This window comes from Schistocerca gregaria, chromosome 5, assembly GCF_023897955.1.
Source record: "Schistocerca gregaria isolate iqSchGreg1 chromosome 5, iqSchGreg1.2, whole genome shotgun sequence".
Lineage (NCBI taxonomy): Eukaryota > Metazoa > Arthropoda > Insecta > Orthoptera > Acrididae > Schistocerca > Schistocerca gregaria.
This window is the reverse complement of record NC_064924.1, coordinates 393,229,267-393,250,392: the sequence shown is the minus strand read 5'-3', so window position 1 is coordinate 393,250,392 and position 21,126 is coordinate 393,229,267.

Here is a 21,126-nt window from a genome sequence, read left to right as displayed (position 1 = left end):
GGCTTTCATTGCACCACTCAGTAACCGCTGCGACGCACCGTGGATCTATGTAACTACTTGCTGATAAAGGGGAGTAACATTATGTAATCGTAGTGGTAATTTCTTTCATTGTCTACCTGCCCTTCTTATTATTTTCTGTCAGACACTTACTTGGTCGGCTCTTTGGTCGTAGGTATAGGCAGTAGTATAGTACTAAGATCCTAGTTGTCGTTTGAAAATGTGACCCTGTATTATATGGCCTTTCGTCTCTGATCTGTTCCCGATCATTAATGGCCGGCCGGGGTGGCGAAGCGGTTAAAGGCGCTACAGTCTGGAACCACGCGACTGCTACGGTCGCTGGTTCGAATCCTGCGTCGGGCATGGATGTGTGTGATGTCCTTAGGTTAGTTAGGTTTAAGTAGTTCTAGGTTCTAGGGGACTGATGACCTTAGAAGTTAAGTTCCATAGTGCTCAGAGCCTTTTGATTTTGATCATTAACGTTCTAATTAACCAGGTCTTGGTCGTAAATACAGCCAGAACAATTGTACTATGGCACAGGTTGCCGTTAAACAAAAGAGGGATCTTGTGGTAAGATTTAAATTTTAACCGATTCCATTCTTTGATTGTAATTGCATTTCCCAGACACTAGTTACAATCCGAACAACCTGTTGTACTATACTGTGCATTGCTGGCTTTGAAAGACCGGGTAATTATTACTGTATTTTAGCTGAATCTTGTAATTCCGCCGAGTGAGTTCTATTGTAGTAAGTTTTCATAAGTAATGTTTTAAAACGTTCATTCAGACCGGCCTTCATAACTGACAATCAGTTTAACTTTTAAAATATTAACAGCCAACGGTCACCAGGACTTTAGTCAGAATACGATTGTCAAAAAGGACGTTGTTAGCTTTGAAGTAAGCCTTATCAGTGTCCAATGGTTTGCTAATCTGTTTAACCTTTTTAAGCACAGGCGCGTGTCTTAACAACGAATTATCTGTTTTGAGTAATTGAATCAGTTGTCATCAACGGTGCTTGTATTGTTTTCGTACGTTGCAGGAGGGCATTCAATAAGATAGACTACATCCAACATGGTAGTACACATCGCTATTTCACGTGATAACGGGGGGGGGGGGGGGGGGGCTGCAGGCCCGGCCGTCTTTTAATCGTTGTCACACTTTGTAGAACAGCAATTCAGACATCTTTTGTAAAGATTAAGAGCTGATTAGATTTAAAGTTTAAGGTCAAAGGAATTTTGAAAGTTTGTTCATTTTGTTAAAGAAAATTTTGTGGTTAAATGCTTCGATTATCTTAAAGCACATTTTATATATTGTTAAAAAGGTTGTGTGAAAATAAAGTTACATTGCTGGGTCCACCCTTCCACATATTCCTTAATGCATTAAGTACCACGTATCATTCTGTATTCTCCACAGTGCTCCTCTGATAGCGATTAGCCCGTCCAACACAATTATTTACAACCGAACAAACATCTTGACAGGTATACTGTAAACAGAATAAATCGATCACATACTAAACTCTCTACACTAAAAAACACATAACCGATAAAAAAATACGAAAAAAATATTCCGTCAGCAACGGGCCTTGTAATATGTAGGTAGTCTCCAATATGTATAACCACTGACATGTCTAGTCCTCACTCACAAATTATCAAACTCCTGGAAATCTGGTAAATTTAGTACAAAACATCACAGAAGTTGTTTAGTGGAACTAAATCATCAGCCACCAACTCTGCTCTCTGTGCGCTCTAGCACAGGATGAAATACCAAAAAGTCTACATTCTAATTCATTCAACATTCTACCCATGGATCAAAAAGACATACTATTACAATCATTATAAATGAACACTTGAAGCAAAGCTCATACACATGTAAAATGAAATGTGTATTAAGAAAACAACTTCGTTAGAGAATATGTTGAGGAGAGGAGAGAGATCGAGTGCATTCTGTGACGTTTTGAAATAACACTTATTGCTACATTCGCAAACATATATAAGAATCTGCACTCCCCTTACCTGATGTTCCTTGTTACAGTGGCGCCACAAAGATACACTACGTGATCAAAAGAATCCGGACACCCTCAAAAACATACGTTTTTCATATTAGGTGCATTGTGGTACCACCTACTGCCAGGTACTCCATATCAGCGCCCTCAGTAGTCATTACACATCGTGAGAAAGCAGAATGGGGTTCTCCTCGGAACTCATGGACTTCGAACGTGGTCAGATAATTGGGTGTCACTTGCGTCATACGTCTGTACGCGAGATTTCCATACACCTAAACATCCCTATGTCTATTGTTTCCGATGTGATAGTGAAGTGGAAACGTGAAGAGACCGCCGACATACGATGAGCAGCATGTGCTCGACGGGAAACAGGGCTGGTGATCGAGCAGGTCAAGGCAGCATGTCGACTCTGTGTAGGGCATGTTGGGTTACAACAGCGGCACCTGGGCATATACCAACCAGTTCGAAAACACCTCTTGCATTGTTGTTCATTAATGGCAGCACAGCAGGTCGAATCATAAGACTGACGTACAAATTTGTAATCAGGGTGCGTGCGGTAACTAAAAGAGTGTTCCTTCTGTCAGACGAAATCGCGCCCGAGACTAAAACTCCACCTTTAGACCCAACGTGTCCAGCATGCAGATTGGTTAGTTGCAGACCCTTACCTCGTCTCCTTCTATCCAGCATACGGCCTTCACGAGCACCGAGGCAGGACTAACTTTCTACAGAAAGTACAGCGTACACCCACCCTGTCCTCCAATGAGCTCTGGCTTGACGCCACGAAAGTCACAAATGGCGGTGATGTGGGGTTAGTGGAATACGCGCTATAGGGCATCTGGCTCAAAGCTACCCTTGTAGCTACCTTTGTAATAGTTTATTGCGTCACTATGGTGCTAACTGCTGCTCAAATTGCTGCTTCAGATGCAGTATGGTGTGCCAGAGCCACACGCCTAACTTGAGGGTATTCCCTCTCCCTAGTACCATGCGTCCTTCCGCAGCCCGGTCTTTATGCGGCCGTACAGTATCGTGACAACCGTGGCCAGATATCAAGTATAGTGGCTACATTCCTGCCAAGTCCTTCTGCAATATCCCACATGGACTTCGAGCTTCCAGCAGCCCTATTACTCGACGCCATTCAAACTCAGTGAGGTGTTGTATAATGTCGTCTTTGTCGCCTTAAACGCATTCCTGACTACCATCAGTTCATCACGTCCATTCTAATAGGTAACTAACTCTCACGAGTGATACTGGCACTACTAATACCACGCTTATGTGCGACTGCCGCGAAATCTGAATAGACATAATTTATCAGATGTAGAAACACACCTTTCAAGAGCGAACTACTACGTTACACCACATTGGAAATATCTGCGACTTTACTAAGCTGGCCTTTTCTTAACGATGCCACCAAGGCTTCATCATATTACTGATGCAGCCTATAACACAGATTTCCTGCATTTAAATCTAATGGCAATTCGTTGGACCATCGTGAAGTTTGCCAAAGGCCCAAACGGTTATTACATCGCTGCTACTGACACTTCGTCAAATTTGTTGCAAAAACGCATATAGCAGATGGAGTTGTATGTTTCATACAAAAATCGTTCAAATGTCTTTACCCAATAGGGGACTTAACATCTGAGGTCATCAGTCCCCTAGACTTCATACTACTTAAACCTAACTAACCTAAGGACATCACACACATCCATGCCCGAGGCAGGAATCGAACATGCGGCCGCAGCAGCAGCGCGGTTCCGGACTGAAGCGCCTAGAACCGCTAGGCCACAGCACAAACTACACACAAGTTGAGCTGTGAAAGTGAAAATGGAACAATTTACTGTGAGACTGAGCAATAAATTGTATGAATAATTCTCTAATTATTTAAAGGGAACCCTACCTTTCTCAGTTCACCTTATTAGATTATTACTGTTGATATATTACACCCTGTCCCAGTCCAATTCATTGTGCTGTGCTTACATTTTACGATTAGGGTTTCTACGCTTCGTAGTGCTCATAGCTCACAAAAACTCACAAATGCGCTCTACCGTGCGCATCACATTATAAGTTGAGAAGAAAAGGTAAACCATCTCACTAGCGTGGAATCATTAGTCGTCACATGACTCAGGAAACGAGAAACGTTATTTAAGTGCTCTTGCTGAAGTTCTTAAGAGGGCTTCTTATGAAAATCTCACATAGTTGTTCAAGAGTGTGCTTTCTACAACGTAACAGCCACTTGCAGACATTGTTCAGCAGGATGATTCAGTGAGGTAAGTGAGGATATAAGGTGCTAACGTCTGTCACAACCAGCTTAAGGTCACAATGCAAGTCCGCCTCAAACAAGAATCAGAAGACACCGTACGTGTGAAACAGCTTGCTCCAGTTCACTCGTTCCGACAAAGGTTTTCGGCAGATATTCCTTGGTTTTCATGGAAAACGTTCCCTTGAAGACAGCATCCCACAATGCTCTGGCCTAATACACTGTTACATGCTATCTGTACTTCCATCATACAATGAGTATAGATTATTCCCGCCACAGTTCTTCGGCTCGTGAAGGACTTCACGACTCTATTTCAACACCTGATACCCTGTGCTAGTACTACTACTGCTGCTACAAAGAGCCTTGAGAAGTGAAACTGCTGAAATAGCTTAGTTGAATCAACAGAAAAATCTCCAGTTATGCGTACCTAAAGAATGGCGAATGGTGAATCTTTTTCTGACTGGGGAAATAAAATTAGAGAAACAACCGTTTTTTGGATACGATTCCTATCGACAGCAAGAACTAGACGTTCCACATTAATTAATTCGCGTGTTCACGTCTCGTACATCAGACGTCACACCTTATCGCCTTCATGTCATCCTTCTATTAATGCTATTGACTGTGTATGGGTATCTAATTGGACCGAGACTGGTTATGTCAGTGGCAGATATCTTGATAAGACCGATACGTTGATGGGACGTAGCAACACGATATCCCTTGCTGCAATGCAAGCAACAACTCACAGTGTCTGGCATCCGTATCCAAAGCCAAATGACGTAAAATTGCATATAAAATCTTTTTTTTAAATATGGCCAGTGTACCATGAACGTGTACAGCGGGGCGAAAATAGTGAATTCCGGTGGATAAAACAGTATTCTAGTTTCGAGGGGATTGAAAGCGAGGAACATGTGCCAGGGGATTAGTGCAGAATATTTGGAATAAACAATGTCATTAAATTAGTGAAGTGGTTTACAAGAGATAACAAGAACAGAACGTCTTTTTTTACATTTAGTAAGTTAAGATGGCTTCAGGCACACTAACTAACCACAGAGAGAATATTGTACGGGCATTCGAAGAATTTTTGAAATGTTTGTCTAATTCAAGATATGATACAGAAGCACGGTTAGTTACTACTGAAATTAATCATATACAGGAAGACTTAACAGGTGAAGCGCATTACATCCATCGATGTTTATGAATAGACTTTAGTATGGGTGTTGAAGGCTTCAGTGTCATGCGCCCCTTTAATTCTGTCTTTATCGTCCAAGTATGAAGAAAGAAAAGTGCCTTCATATAGTCGTGTCCCCATAGACGAGATTAAATAAAGGCAAGAGTAAACAAAATGAAACTGTAAAACGGTTAACAGGATCATTTCTTGAAAATAAAAACTCGTTAAAACTCGAACAATCACAAGAAACGGTACAGGTAGATTGACCTATCATTTATTCTCCGCAATTTGCATGATATTTACTAACATTATCAGCAGATGCCCAGAAAATAGTTACACTTTAATCAAGCAAAGGAAAAATCTAGATCTAGATGGACGCTGCTAATATTTTCGAAGGCACACTAGTGTCCTTTTAGGATACTGATACACCGAACCGTACGGGAGTGTGATGAAGAAGGGGAAGAGTATAAGGTACTACAAACAGAAGTATCAAATGTACATTTCAGTTCTACAGAAAAGGTGGACGATCAGAGTCACATGTTGATTCTACAGTATAACGAAATCCCAGAAATTTTTAAATGCCATACTTTAGAATTAAGACAACATTGAATTATTCATTTTGAAATGGAAAATTAAACTCATTATTATAGAATCCCTGTAGAATTCTTGTTCCAATTATAAAGTTAATAAATACACAAGAAAAACCCCAAAAACTTTGGAAAGACTCCGTAGCAGGAAAAGATGACTTAACAAGGCGGTCGCATGTAGTTGTTCACAGTTAGAGAAATTGAGACAGCCACAAATCCAAGAGAAATGACTTTTACGATTAAAAATTATCAATACTGGGAGTAATGACACATTCTTATTAACCGCACATGGTGTGTCAGGGTGAAAAAATGAGAACGACAAATCTAACATTTAATCCATGGAAATATACATTCACTGAAGAACTTATTTCTGAGAAAATTGTGAAGGGAAAGCTCCCTAACTGTCTGACATTCGAAACCATATAACTGTACTAACTGAAGCGACTGGATACCACGGTGGTGACTCTTAAGTAATGAGAGCGACCTTGATAATTGCTCCGTACTTGTAATGGCAGTCGTCGTCATACTTCTGAAGGGAGCTCTACCTGTGCTGCAGTGACACATACAGATGCTGAACAAGGGTGTGTAAAAACCACAAACATACACTAATGGCCATTAAAATTGCTACACCACGAAGGTGATGTGCTACAGATGCGAAATTTTACCGACAGGAAGAAGATGCTGTGATATGCAAATGATTAGCTTTTCAGAGCATTCACACAAGGTTGGCGCCGGTGGCGACACCTGCAACGTGCAGACATGAGGAACGTTTCCAACCGATTTCTCATACACAAACAGCAGTTGACCGGCGTTGCCCGGTGATGCGTTGTTGTCATGCCTCGTGTAAAGAGGACAAATACGTACCATCACGTTTCCGACTTTGATAAAGGTCGGATTGTAGCCTATGGCGATTGCACTTTATCGTATCGCGAAATTGCTGCTCGCGTTGGTCGACTGTTAGCAGACTATGGAATCGGTGGGTTCAGGAGGATAATACGGAATGCCGTGCTAGATCCCACCGGCCTCGTATCACTAGCAGTCGAGATGACAGGCATCTTATCCACATGGCTGTAACGGATCGTGCAGCCACGTCTCGATCCCTGAGTCAACAGATGGGGACGTTTGCAAGACAACAGCCACCTGCACGAACGGTTCCACGACGTTTGCAGCAGCATGGACTATCAGCTCGGAGACCATGGCTGCGGTTACCCTTAACGCTGCATCACAGACAGGAGCACCTGCGATGGTGTACTCAACGACGAACCTGGGTGCACGAATGGCAAAACGACATTATTTGGGATGAATCCAGGTTCTGTTTACAGAATGATGATGGTCGCATCCGTGTTTGGCGACATCGCGGTGAACTCACATTGGAAGCGTGTATTCGTCATCGCCATACTGGCTTATCACCCGGCGTGATGGTATAGGTTGCCATGGGTTAGAAGTCTCTGTAACCTCTTGTTCGCACTAACGACACTTTCAACAGTGGATGTTACATTGCAGATGTGTTACGACCGTGGCTCTAGGGTTCATTCGATCCCTGCGAAACCCTACAATTCAGCAGGTTAATGCACGACCGCGTGTTCCAGGTCCTGTAAAGGCCTTTCTGGATACAGAATATGTTTGACTGCTGCCCTGGCCAGCACGTTCGTCAGATCTCTCACCAACTGAAAACTTCTGTTCAATGATGGACGAGCAACTGGCTCATAACAATACACCAGTCACTTCTCTTGATGAACTGTGGTATCGTGTGGAAGCTGCCTGGGAAAATGTACCTGTACTCGCCATCCAATCTCTGTTTGACTCAATGCCCAGGCGTATCAAGGCCGTCATTACGTCCACAGCTGATTGTTCTAGGGACTGATTTCTCAGGATCTATGCACCCAAATTTGGTTCACATGGTTGTGAACACTATGAGACTTAACATCTGTGGTCATCAGTCCCCTAGAACTTACAACTACTTAAACCTAATTAACCTAAGGACAACACACACATCAATGCCAGAGGCAAGATTCGAACCTGCGACCGTAGTGGTCACGCGGTTCCAGACTGAAGTGCCTAGATCCGCACGTCCACTCCGGCCGGCGCACCCAAATTGCGTGAAATTGTAGTCACATGTCAGTTCTATTATAATATATTTGTCCAATGAATACCCGTTTATCATCTGCATTTCTTCTTGTAGTGTAAATTTTAATGGCCATTAGTGTAAAACATCAGACTAATACGGTGTAAGAAAGCTTCTGGCACCCCAAACAGCTCTCAGACGTCGCGGAATGGATAAATACAGATCCTGTATGGTTTTCATGGGAATCTTATAACGACATTCCTGCGAAATAGTCGCAAATTCAGCTAACGAAGATGTAGGCATTTAACGATCACGCTCCCTCCTGTCCAAAGTTGACCAGAAAGGCCCAATAACAACGAAATTCAGTGTCTGCGGTGGACAGCGGAGATGCAACAATGGATACACGTGCTTCCAAAACCATTTCTGGACGGTACGAGCTTTGTTAACTGGGATCCATTCGACTTGGAAAACATCACTATTGAGCTACGAACTTTGTGCCATGGGATGGATTTGATCAGCCCAAATTGTCACCCAATCCTTGGCAGTGTCTTGACGTTGCAAAACAACTGCGTGGCCCATGGAAAATCACGATATGGCTGCCCAAATCATCACCGAACCCTTTGCATTTTACGCTCTTTGGACAAAACTCTGCCAGAACGTGGAAACAGTGTGATACCAGGCTCATCCTACCACATGGCTTTCTTCCATTGCTCCATGGTCCACGTTTTATGACTTCGGCGCCACGTTTTCTTTGGTTTGGGCTCTTGCGTCATCGACGCTTTCAAATTCAAGCTCACCTTGCAGTTCCCAGCTTTTTGAGGTCCCTTCGTGACGTTTGCGTGCTGACTTGGTTACAGAGAGATTTTCAGTCCTGCAGAGACTTTTACAGTTGTCGTTGTCTTATTTTTCGTCAAAATTATCTCCAGTAATCGTCTGTCTCCATCACTCAACACATACTTTAAACTGCGTTGTGACTCAGAGGATGAGGTTTTTCCCTTCATGCGTTATAAATCTTCTATTCGGTACATATTGAAAATCCAACAATTCAGCTACCTTGTAGGCGGGAACACCCGCCATACAGGCACCAATAATTTTCAACGCTCCATCATAATGCCCTCACAACTGCACAGAACTCTGTTCTGGCCCCATCTAACACTTGCAACAAATTGAGCAGATTCACAAGGGCCGTTCGCGGTGATATACAACAGCGAAACCTGCAGGCTTAGCCATCTGACAGATATTGTTGATATACCTCGATGGGGATACCTGAAAATGTGTGCCCCGAGCGGGACCCGATACCGGGTTCTCTTGCTTACATGCAGACGCCCTATCCATCTAAGCCACAGAAGACACAGATGAATAGCGCGACTGCAGGGACTTATACCTTGCACGCTTCCCGTGAGACCCACATTCTCAAATGTCCACAATTCTGCACATGTAATGTACCTAATAGATATTTGCCCATCCATTCATTACTCGCTCACACTTTGGCGATTCCCGTAAGAATTCCGGCAACCTGTGCTAAATCGCACAGACGAAGGTCAATGGCTGGGTACCCTTTAACTGTATATATGAAAATAGTAACTGTTTCCGAAAGAACAGATACCATTTATGACAGTCCAGCTTCTCTAGGAGCTGTCCCCATCGTGGTATATCAACAACACCTGTCGGCAGCTGAGGGTTTCGATTAATTATCGTGTATTCTAGAGAATCTGCATCGTCATCAATGGTATCTGTTCTTCCGGGAACAGTTAATATCTTCATATATATAGTTAAAAGCTACTCATCCATTAACCTTCGTCAGTGCCAATGCGCACAGGTTGCCCGAACTCTTACGGGAATCGCCTAAGTGTGCGCGAGTAATGATTGGCTGGGCAAATATGTATTAGTTACATTACATTTGTAGAATTGTGGACAGCTGGGAATGTAGTCTCATGGGAAGCGCGCAAGGGATAAGTCCTGCAGTCGCACTATTCATCTGTGTCTTCGGTGTCTTAGATGGATAGAGCGTCTGCATGTAAGCAGGAGATCCCGGGATCGAGTCCCGGTCGGGGCACACTTTGTCAGCTCTCCCTATTGAGGTGTATCAACAACACCTGTCGGCACCTGAGTGTTTCAGTTAATTGTCAACTACCCTGTACCTATATTGCTTCTGTTAGTTCCTCTTCGATGAAAGTGGAAGTGATCGCCATTAACAAACCGTGGGTTTCACATCAACCTGCACTGAATGTGCACACAACATCATAAAACTGGTCTGATGGTGAGGCTCTCAGTAACGCACTGACTTATTAAGCTAACATTAAACGAACTAGATTAATTACACATGCGTCATTCAGAAAGTATACACCAAACAAGGTAACTGACATTCAAGTGATCAGTCAAGAATCACCCAACAGTACTCTCTTTTACATCCCGAAAACTAAGGATTTCTGCCTCATTATCTATTAATGTTCAGTCACTTTCGGTAGTTGTCCAAAGTCGCTATGGATTTTTTCGTTTAATGACATCGTTGACTGTGTGTTTCTGCAGTATTTTATACTCACTAAGGCATGTGTACAAATTGCAGTGTCGTGTCGTCGGCCAAATCCGCAGACGGCGCACTTCCGGTTTTTGATTGTGCAGTTGGATGTAGGTTCCGACATGTAAGAAAAGAATTAATGTGACTTTCGTGTCTTTCCGACGTTCGTGCAGTAAATACGGAAGCTTTAACTATGGTGACGTTATTACCAAATGCGTCCAAAGAGGGCTAAGGTTCTGCTATTCTTTTCTTCGCTGCCGAAGGAGGAATACCCGTAGTCATTTATCGGAGGATGCACACTCTAATTGCAGGAAGGCGTGTTTTTTCTAAGTGCCGGTAGATGTTCTTAGTAAACAATGAGTTGAGGCTGTAGGGGGAAAACTACTAATAAGGTCTGCCGCAGGAAACTGTGAGGCTACGGTATTACTTAACCAGGATGAGGGTATCGAAATTCTGATAAAGAATGCCCACTCCGCAGATTGTAAGTATAAAACAATAGCTTCCTTGAAAGGTAAGCGACAAGGAGAGGAAATACAGAGTACATCCGACGAAGATACATTAACATGGAACGTAATTTAGAGCCAGATGCTGAACACTTTTTTTTGAACGTGGAATGTCCCTCCATATTCAACTTATTAACGACATTAACGAATTCTGTAGTGAATAAAGCTTTCTCAGTTAGCGTTATAGAACAAAATCAGAATCTTCGATAATATTAAGGGGAAACTGCTGGTTGTAACTTGCTGCCTCGATATTTAAGCGCAGGGTCTGCTGGCCATCCCCAAGTGTATACTGGCGATAGTATGTGAGCTCCCTATTTATGAGCCAGCCAGCTGATGCCGCGTCTAATTAGTTGTCACAGGAATTGGTTCGGCGCATACACTGTAAGACATCATGGTCTCCTGATCTTCATTACTTACATATTCCGTGGTAAAATTCTTTGATACAATGGACAAAAAGAATGAATGCCGAGACAAACCATACAGTAATGGACAGCTGATACGTCTATGTGGAATGAAATTTACCGGTAAAGTATCAACAGGCGACAGTAGGAAAAAATGAAAATACCGAAGAATTCAAAGAGGTTTCAAGGGAACTTGAATTTATGTTTAAAGAAGAAATGGTAAAAGATAAGAAAGGGAAAGAGACAGAGGGGCAATCGCAAACCAAAAATAAATTAAGAATCAACAAAATAACACATTAATTTAAAAAAAGATACTATACACACTAACAATCTCTTGTAGTATCAAGTACACTACAACATGCACACAAACAATAAATGGTACACAACAATTCAAATAATGAAGAAGTGGTAGGCTATAAAAATTATAGATATACGCTTAAATTAAATTATCATGTGAGAAATAATTAATAACTTTCTTCATTTTTATAAACATTGCATTGTATAGAGTCAAAATCTCTTGTTGTTTGTATAAAACAAAACATTGTAAAAAATCTCAGTACACGAAAAATGAGACATCGCCACCAACACCAATCACCAGCTCCCTTAACACCAGATGCTTCGAGATAACGACAGAGAGGGTACAGACATGTTGAGAAAAATTTACTAAGATTAGATTAGATTAGATTAGATTAATACTTGTTCCATAGATCATGAATACGACACTTCGTAATGATGTGGAACGTGTCAGGTTAATAAAAGATGTCTGTACAAGAAATTGCATTACTCAAAATATTGCATGACACTAATGATTAAGGTTTTTTTTTACTTAGTTTATATCTAAAGATTCAGCCAATGAGTAGAAGGAGTTGTCATCTAGAAATTTTTTAATTTATTTTTAAATGTTAGTTGGCTATCGGTCAGGCTTTTGATGCTGTTTGGTAGGTGCCCAAAGACTTTTGTGGCAGCATAATTTACCCCTTTCTGTGCCAAACTCAGATTTAACCCTGCATAGTGAAGATCATCCTTTCTCCTGGTGTTATAGGTATTCACACTGCTATTACTTTTGAATTGGGTTGGATTATTATCAAAAAATTTCATAAGGGAATATATATACTGTGAGGTTACTGTGAGGATCCCTAGATCCTTAAATAGATGTCTGCAGGATGACCGTGGGTGGGCTCCAGCAATTATTCTGATTACACGTTTTTGTGCAATGAATACTTTTCTACTCAACGATGAATTACCCCAGAATATGATGCCATCCGAAAGCAGTGAATGAAAGTAGGCATAGTAAGCTAATTTACTGAGATTCTTATCACCAAAATTTGCAATAACCCTAATAGCATACGTAGCTGAACTCAGACGTTTCAGCAGACCATCAATGTGTTGCTTCCAGTTTAACCTCTCATCAATGGACACACCTAAAAATTTTGAAAATTCTACCTTAGCTACAGACTTCTGTTCAAATTCTATATTTATTACTGGAGTTGTGCCATTTACTGTACGGAACTGTATATACTGTGTTTTATCAAAATTTAAAGAGAGTCCGTTTGCTGAGAACCACTTAATAATTTTGTGAAAAACATCATTTACAATTACATCACTTAGTTCTTGGTTTTTGGATGTTATTACTATACTTGTATCATCAGCAAAAAGAACTAACTTTGCATCTTCATCAATGTGGAATGGTAAGTCATTAATGTATATCAAGAACAGTAAAGGACCTAAGACCGAACCCTGTGGGACCCCGTGCTTGATAGCACCCCAGTTTGAGGAATCAGCTGTTGTTTGAACATTACACGAACCACTTATTTCAACTTCCTGCATTCTTCCAGTTAAGTATGAATTAAACCATTTGTGCACTGCCCCACTCAAACCATAATGATTTAGCTTATCTAAAAGAATTCCATGATTTACACAATCAAAGGCCTTTTCTGTTGAAAAGCCTTTCTGAAAACCAAACTGACATTTTGTTAGAACTTTATTTTTACAAATATGGGAGGCTACTCTTGAATACATTACTTTCTCAAAAATTTTTGATGGAGCTGTCAGAAGAGAGATTGGGCGGTAGTTGTTGACATCCGACGTATCCCCCTTTTTATGCAATGGTTTTACAATGGCATATTTCAGTCTATTAGGGAAAACACCCTGCTCCAAAGAGCTATTACATACGTGGCTGAGAATCCTACTTATCTGTGGGGAACAAGCTTTAAGTACTTTGCTGGAAATGCCATCAATTCCGTAAGAGCTTTTACTTTTCAGATCTTCAAACTCATCAACTAACATTTGGAAAGGCAGTCAGATCCTACATATACTAATATTCACATGTTCCAAGCCCAAGAAGAACAGAAGAATGCAAGAAAGAAGAGAAGAACAGAAGATGCAAGATGAAGAAGGACAGAAGATATCAAGATCCCTTTCTCTCCTATCCTACAAAGCAAATTGCTACAAACGTCTTTCCCTGAACATTGAAGCATGGCAACTACCACAACCACCTCTCCAAAAATAAACCTAGAATCTTGAAACAAATACAAGAGAACGGCAAACGGAATATTAAGTTGTACCAACCAACGTTACCTAGAAGCAGATTCAACAAAGTGAACAGTATTCTCCCAACCACATCATCAGATTGCCATACCGAACCAGGTGTGAAGTACTAACACGCCACAGCACAATATTGGGTGACGATCGTCAGTAGTCAACTACAATAATCGAACTGCCATAACGTCCAAGGTGTGACAGCAAAGGAGTACCAAGACATCACTGTGTATGCAGTAAACCATAGTCATCATCATCGGTTAAAAGTACCACTCCATGACGATAATGTCAACAAGTAAGGCCCAGCATCGCATGCTAAAGTGCTTCTCTCATGATTTGTGACACCCATACAAACGAGTCGACGCCTTCCAGTATTTCAGTGGGGATCGTCGATCACAGAAACTGACGCAGCACAAAACGAAAAGACTGATAAAATACAAATGTTGAGTTAAGAAAATTATATATTTTTTCCTTTTTTGTAAAAGTATTTATTTTATCATGTATGTAAAGCACATAGTCTGATAGACATCTTAAAATATTATGTAGAGAAAATTTATTGGTATAAGTAGATAATCTCAAAATCCTGGTAAAGCCAAGTTAGTTTTTTTATATAAAAAAGGTTTTGGTTAATCATAGGTAGAAAGAGGATAGAAAAAGAAACACTTCTTCACTCTTAAAACAGTGACACAAAAAAAGGAAAAATAATGCAAAAATAAATAAAACAAAGTCACACAACAGAGGTTTTGCGAACATTCACACGAAGTTTAACTAAAAGAAAGATATAACCACATCAAAACATGATACACTGTACACTAACCAGTTTAAAAAAATTAATATACTAAAAACAATTTTTCGAAATGAAAAAGAAAAACAGAGACACTTACTGGCAATGACAAAGAATAAGAAACGTTTTAATGTCTATATTTGCTAACAACAAAACATAAATGGTAGAATTAAAACATAAAAAAATAGAAAAATAAATCATTAGAAAAAATTGTTAAGAATGGCTGAGAAAAGATTATTGGAAAATCTAGAAGAACAATTTTTGTCTCACTTTGTCAATGTTTTCTTCAGAATTGACAAACCCCAGACAAAAATTTTGTCAGAAGGAGCGGGGTAGTTAAGATGTTGTGGTCTCCTGACATTCTTTGCTTACATATTCCGCCCTCACAATCATATTCCGTGCATCAAGATGCTTCATTCGAACCCAAACTCGATCAGATAAAGTCAATGTTGTATGAAATCATGTAAACGATATGCAAATAACAAGTAAATCGCAAGTGCGCACCGGGATTGAAATGCTCTAGGCTAGCGTACACAGACACATTGAAGACAAGGCGGTCACAAAAGCTTTTAGTTCGGGAGAGGCAAACCGCACAGCAGGAGGCCGGTCCCTTCAGAGGACGAGTCAACCTATCTACGTCGGCCAGCGACCACCCGTAGAGCAGATACCGTTTGCCGAGTGAAAGGCAGAGCGACCCTGTGTTTGGCTCAAAAGCAAATTCCGCTACATTGTGTGGGAGCGCTCAGCCTACGCATTCTTTACAAACATAGCACGCAGTTTCAGAGGTTTTCACAGGGAGACAGAAAATGCCAAACGTCAATGCTACAGATTTCTGGATTGGTCGCCTTAAACGAAATGTCATTCACCCATTTTAGAAGAGCAATGCTGATTGGCAGACGATATTCCTGACGCCTTGAGCTGAAGGAGTAATGGAAGAGACCAAAATATACCTCTTCAACTCTGGCGTGGAGAGGGGCCGTTCCGTTGTCACTCTTGGAGCGAGAACACATAAGTAGACCGTGTGCGCTCGTACGTGCACTCCAAGAGCGAGGAACCAGTCTCTCCTCAGTACTTGACTGGGAGAGCACCTCTGTCGAGAGCGAATTGGAGTGCGACTCTATATTGAGTCCTTGTGATTAAGCATTGTTCACTGTGTTGGCCACCACACTTATTGTGCGGTGTAAACGTACAGAGTTATAGTTAAACGCCTGCGAATGAATTTTTGAATGGCATATCAGTGGACAGTTTATCTGATCGGTGTACCACGCCAATAGTTAGACTAGGGGCGAATAGGAGTCCTTGACTTCATCAAGGCGAAGGGAGAATTTGATTGGCGAAGGTCAATCCAGATAGAATGAGAGTAATCTTATTTGTCAGCAGCGAGCGGCGCATACAGCAGTCATCACAGGTTAAGGTATTGTGCACTACAGCTCTTGCGAGCCCCATATTTCCTCCACAACAGTACACTTCACTGCACTACACATGCGACAGCCTCGACTGTACCTAGCAACATTGTAACAGATAATTATTCAAGTTGAGTAGGCTCTCAGCCATTCTGCCAAGTCAATAACAATCTTAAACTTTATATATAAATTTTATAAGCGAATCCTATCCTTAAGAGGTAACTTCACATACCGAAAAGAACCCGGAAATAGCTTGTTCAGTTCATAACTACAAGTGCCAAGTTGCAAGTTTTTCTTACACTAACTAGCACTACCCCAGTACCCAAGTATCCCACTAGTTATGTAAGAAATTTTGTGAATTTTTGTGTCATTTCCTTACAGAAGACATTTATTGCTAAAAGTTTTCCAGGCATTTCTCTTTTGAACGTTAGGAGCGACTGTCTGACTTCTGTAGTAGTGTGGGGGTGGAAATAGATCTTGCAGGAGCCACCGGGTAAAGGGTACACCTCAGATTAATCCGTTGTGCAGAATGACAGAATAGCACCCACACGCTCACAACACTGAGGTCAGTTTTCTGCTCGAGACCGTGCCAACTCAGAGGCCGAGAACCTGAAAGCTGGACTGAATCACTTCCAGACAGCGTACCTGAAGAACGAATGTTTGTCTCAGCAGAACAAGTAAGATCATGAAGCCTTAATAGCTTACCTGTCGTCTATTGGAAATACTCTTGCAAACATAGGCAGAATATTAAGAAAAAGTGGGGCTAATATGTTATTTCTTCCACCACCAAAATAAGGGACCGCTCAAAGACTACTCAGCGCTGCATAAGACAGGTGTCCAACGGATTCCGCGCGTGTGTGGCAAATTTATGTGGTGCGAATGCACGCACTGTTGAGGGGCACGTCGTTGGCTGCTCCAGACCACGAACTTTGCTATAGCCGAACGTTATATTTCTACTAGTAGTTCTATGAAATGCAGGGAAACTAATACCACGACGAATACTTCAAGCTTTTGCAACTCCATTATAATGAATGAATGGAATACTGTTACTGAAAAACTCCGAGAACTGTGTATCTGGTGTCATATACGATTTTACCATGTGAAGATGATCGAACTCATATGAATCAGGCGAGCTTCCACCATGGGAGAGCGTTCCGACTAGCACACAGACATGCAGCAGTAGCACATGTGCTCAAGCCACTCATGCTTAGTAACAGCTGGGTATATCATGCACGTGTTTGTGACATCATAAACAGGTGAGCTCATTGAACAATCTCCAGTGTACATTTGAAAAAGGTGAGAGGACTCTGTGCTGGCAGAAATTTACAGACGTCCTACCTTCACCCAATATTTCATGGATCAATCAATGAATAGGTAAAGTATTACACACACACCGGGTGGTTATAATTAAAGTACAGATACAAACAGAGGTCCAGAGTGCTCTATAACAATCGTATGGCAGCGAAAGTCAGTGGATATTCTAATGCATTAATGCGGAATTGATTTACGCTGGAAAAAAATATTAGTTTCAATTTTGGCCACCAGCTGCAAATTTGGCGAAGCCAAGAAAGACCCATAAATATGTTTCTGTATTAAAGGATTAGGTTCAAATGGTTGAAATGGCTCTGAGCACTGCTGTGGCCATCAGTCCCCTAGAACTTAGAACTACTTAAACCTAACTAACCTAAGGACATCACACACATCCATGCCCGAGGCAGGATTCGAACCTGCGACCGTAGCAGTCGCACGGTTCCGGACTGCGCGCCTAGAACCGCGAGACCACCGCGGCCGGCAAAGGATTAGGACTCGCACATGGGTAGAAATGTCAAATAATTCAGAAAGGTGTAATGTACATTTTTTTTTTAAAACGGGTGCTTAAACAAGTTGTTGTGTATGAGCACCGGAGACGTAAACGAAATGCCGTACAGCGCGAAATTATTTTTTTCAAGTGGATCTCGGTTCTACATTAAGGCATTGGCATATCTACCAAGTTCCGATGCCGTACAATACAGACGCCAGCGCGTTAACTATAACGAGCCAGTACGTTGAAGAAAGGAGGTAGTATTAGAGTTCAACGCTGCGTCGACGAACATATATCACACGAGTTTCTAAGTGATCAGTTATTAGCGTAATTTATGGCTCACGGGATTACGCAACGAGGAGGAGTTCGTTATGTGACACCACGTTTCTGTTGAAGAATTAGCATGAAAGATTTCGTCAATGGAAAAATGGCCAAAAGCATTTTCCACATGAACATCCTGTGGTTTCACTTTCATTTCCACAATCTTATGGAATGGAGAGCCATGTGTAGCAACCGTTAGTAAATATTTAACTATCTTGGACGCAACGAAGCGAGTTGTTAGTTTCGTTCAAAAACACGTTGTAAAAGTCGTGTTGATAATCGTTTAACCAAGGAGTGCGCGAACAAATATTCCATAAATGTCCGATTTGTAGGTTAGAGTAGCTCAGTGGACGAAGATATTCAGTCTGTGACAAGCAGCCACAATAAAGGAAATGTCGGCTAACTTCAACATCAGACACACAGAAACCAAGAACTAGAAATTCTCAGATTTTAGGAGGCAGTTGCCACGCCACCATTTCTCTAATCACTCGGAAACAAACAAGAGCAAGAACTGTGCTTCAGGTTTGACAAGCCAGGAACAAATTACTGGAAACGTTATGAGTCTTGGCCACGTACACCAGTCATCCAACAATGAATAGATACACCAATTAATTATACACCGTTATATAGCTGATATACACACATCAAAAAAAGTTTTGCATAACCCGGATCCCTGAACTCCTGGAGATAGACGTTGACTGTGAGTATTGTATCACAGACACAATCCCTTTGACTGTTCAGAGATGTCTCTAAATCCGTCTAAAGATGTACACAGCCATGCATGAGGAGCGCTTATTGGACGGAGGGGGTCCGACAGCCGATCAGGTCCAGTCATTCCACCAGGAAGGAGATACACGGCTCGTGTTGTCTGTAGTTCAACCATGCCTCGACCGTCACTACCGCGGTTCGATCACGTTCCCATAGTTACTTTGTGCCAGGGAGGGCTCTCATCAAGGGAAGTGTCCAGGCCTCTCGGAGGGAACCAAAGATATGTTGTTTGGACGTGGAGGAGATAGTGAGAGAGACAGGAACTATCGATGGAATACCTGGCTCAGATTGCCTTCGCAGTGGATGGCCGCTGCCTACGGATTATGACTCGTAGGAACCGTGACACCAACGACACCATGTTGAATAATGCTTTTTGTGTAGCCACAGGACGTCGTGTTACGATTCAAATTATTCGCAACAGGCTGCATAATGCACAACTTCACTCCCGTCGTCAGTGCGAGGTCCATCTTTTCAAAAACGAAACCATGCAGAGCGGTACAGATGGGCCCAACATGCCGAATGGACGCTCAGGATTGGCATCACGTTCTCTTCATCGATGAGTGTCACATACACGTTGAACCAGACAATCGTCGGAGACGTGTTTGGAAGCAACAAGGTCAGTCTCAACGCCTTAGACACTCTGTCCAGCTATTGCAGCAAGGTCGCGTTTCCCTGCTGTTTTGGGGTGGCATTACGTGGGGCCGACGTCCGCCGCTGCTAGACATTGGAGGCGCTGTAATGGCTGTACTATACGTAAATACCATCCACCGATCGATAGTGCAACCATATCCACTGCGTATTGGCAAGGTATTCGTCTTCATAGACGACAGTACCAATACCCGTGGTCTAGGGGTAGCGTCTTTGATTCATAATCAAAAACGTCTTCAGTCCTGGGTTCGATCCCCACCACTGCCTAAATTTTGATAAATAATCAGCATTGGCGGCCGAAGACTTCCGTCATAAGAAGTCAGCCTCATTCTGCCAACGGCGTTGTCAAAGAGGGCGGAGGAGCGGATAGAGGTTCAGGGCGCTCTCTTCTCCTAGGGGTGGGAGATTGCCCCTAAAGGCGGAAGAATCAGCAATGATCAACGACATGAGGATGCAGAAGGCAATGGAAACCACTGCATTAAAGACACGTGACGTGTATCCACAGGACATGTGGCCTGTAGTTGAAGAAGTGTCATGATGATCTCTCCATTGGCAAAAGATTCCGGAATAGTCCCCCATTCGGATCTCCGGGAGGGGACTGCCAAGGGGGAGGTTACGATGAGAAAAAGATTGAATAATGAACGAAGGGATAGCGTTCTACGAGTCGGGGCGTGGAATGTCAGAAGCTTGAACGTGGTAGGGAAACTAGAAAATCGGAAAAGGGAAATGCAAAGGCTCAATCTAGATATAGTAGGGGTCAGTGAAGTGAAGTGGAAGGAAGACAAGTATTTCTGGTCAGATGAGTATCGGGTAATAACAACAACAGCAGAAAATGGTATAACAGGTGTAGGATTCGTCATGAATAGGAAGGTAGGGCAGAGGGTGTGTTACTGTGAACAGTTCAGTGACCGGGTTGTTCTAATCAGAATCGACAGCAGACCAACACCGACAACGATAGTTAAGGTATATATGCCGACGTCGCAAGCTGAAGATGAACAGATAGAGAAAGTGTATGAGGATATTGAAAGGGTAATGCTGTATGTGAAGGGGGACGAAAATCTAATAGTCATGGGCGACTGGAATGCAGTTATAGGGGAAGGAGTAGAAGAAAAGGTTACAGGAGAATATGGGCTTGGGACAAGGAATGAAGGAGGAGAAAGACTAATTGAGTTCTGTAACAAGTTTCAGCTAGTAATAGCGAATACCCTGTTCAAGAATCACAAGAGGAGGAGGTATACTTGGAAAAGCCCGGGAGATACGGGAAGATTTCAATTAGATTACATCATGGTCAGACAGAGATTCCGAAATCAGATATTGGATTGTAAGGCGTACCCAGGAGCAGATATAGACTCAGATCACAATGTAGTAGT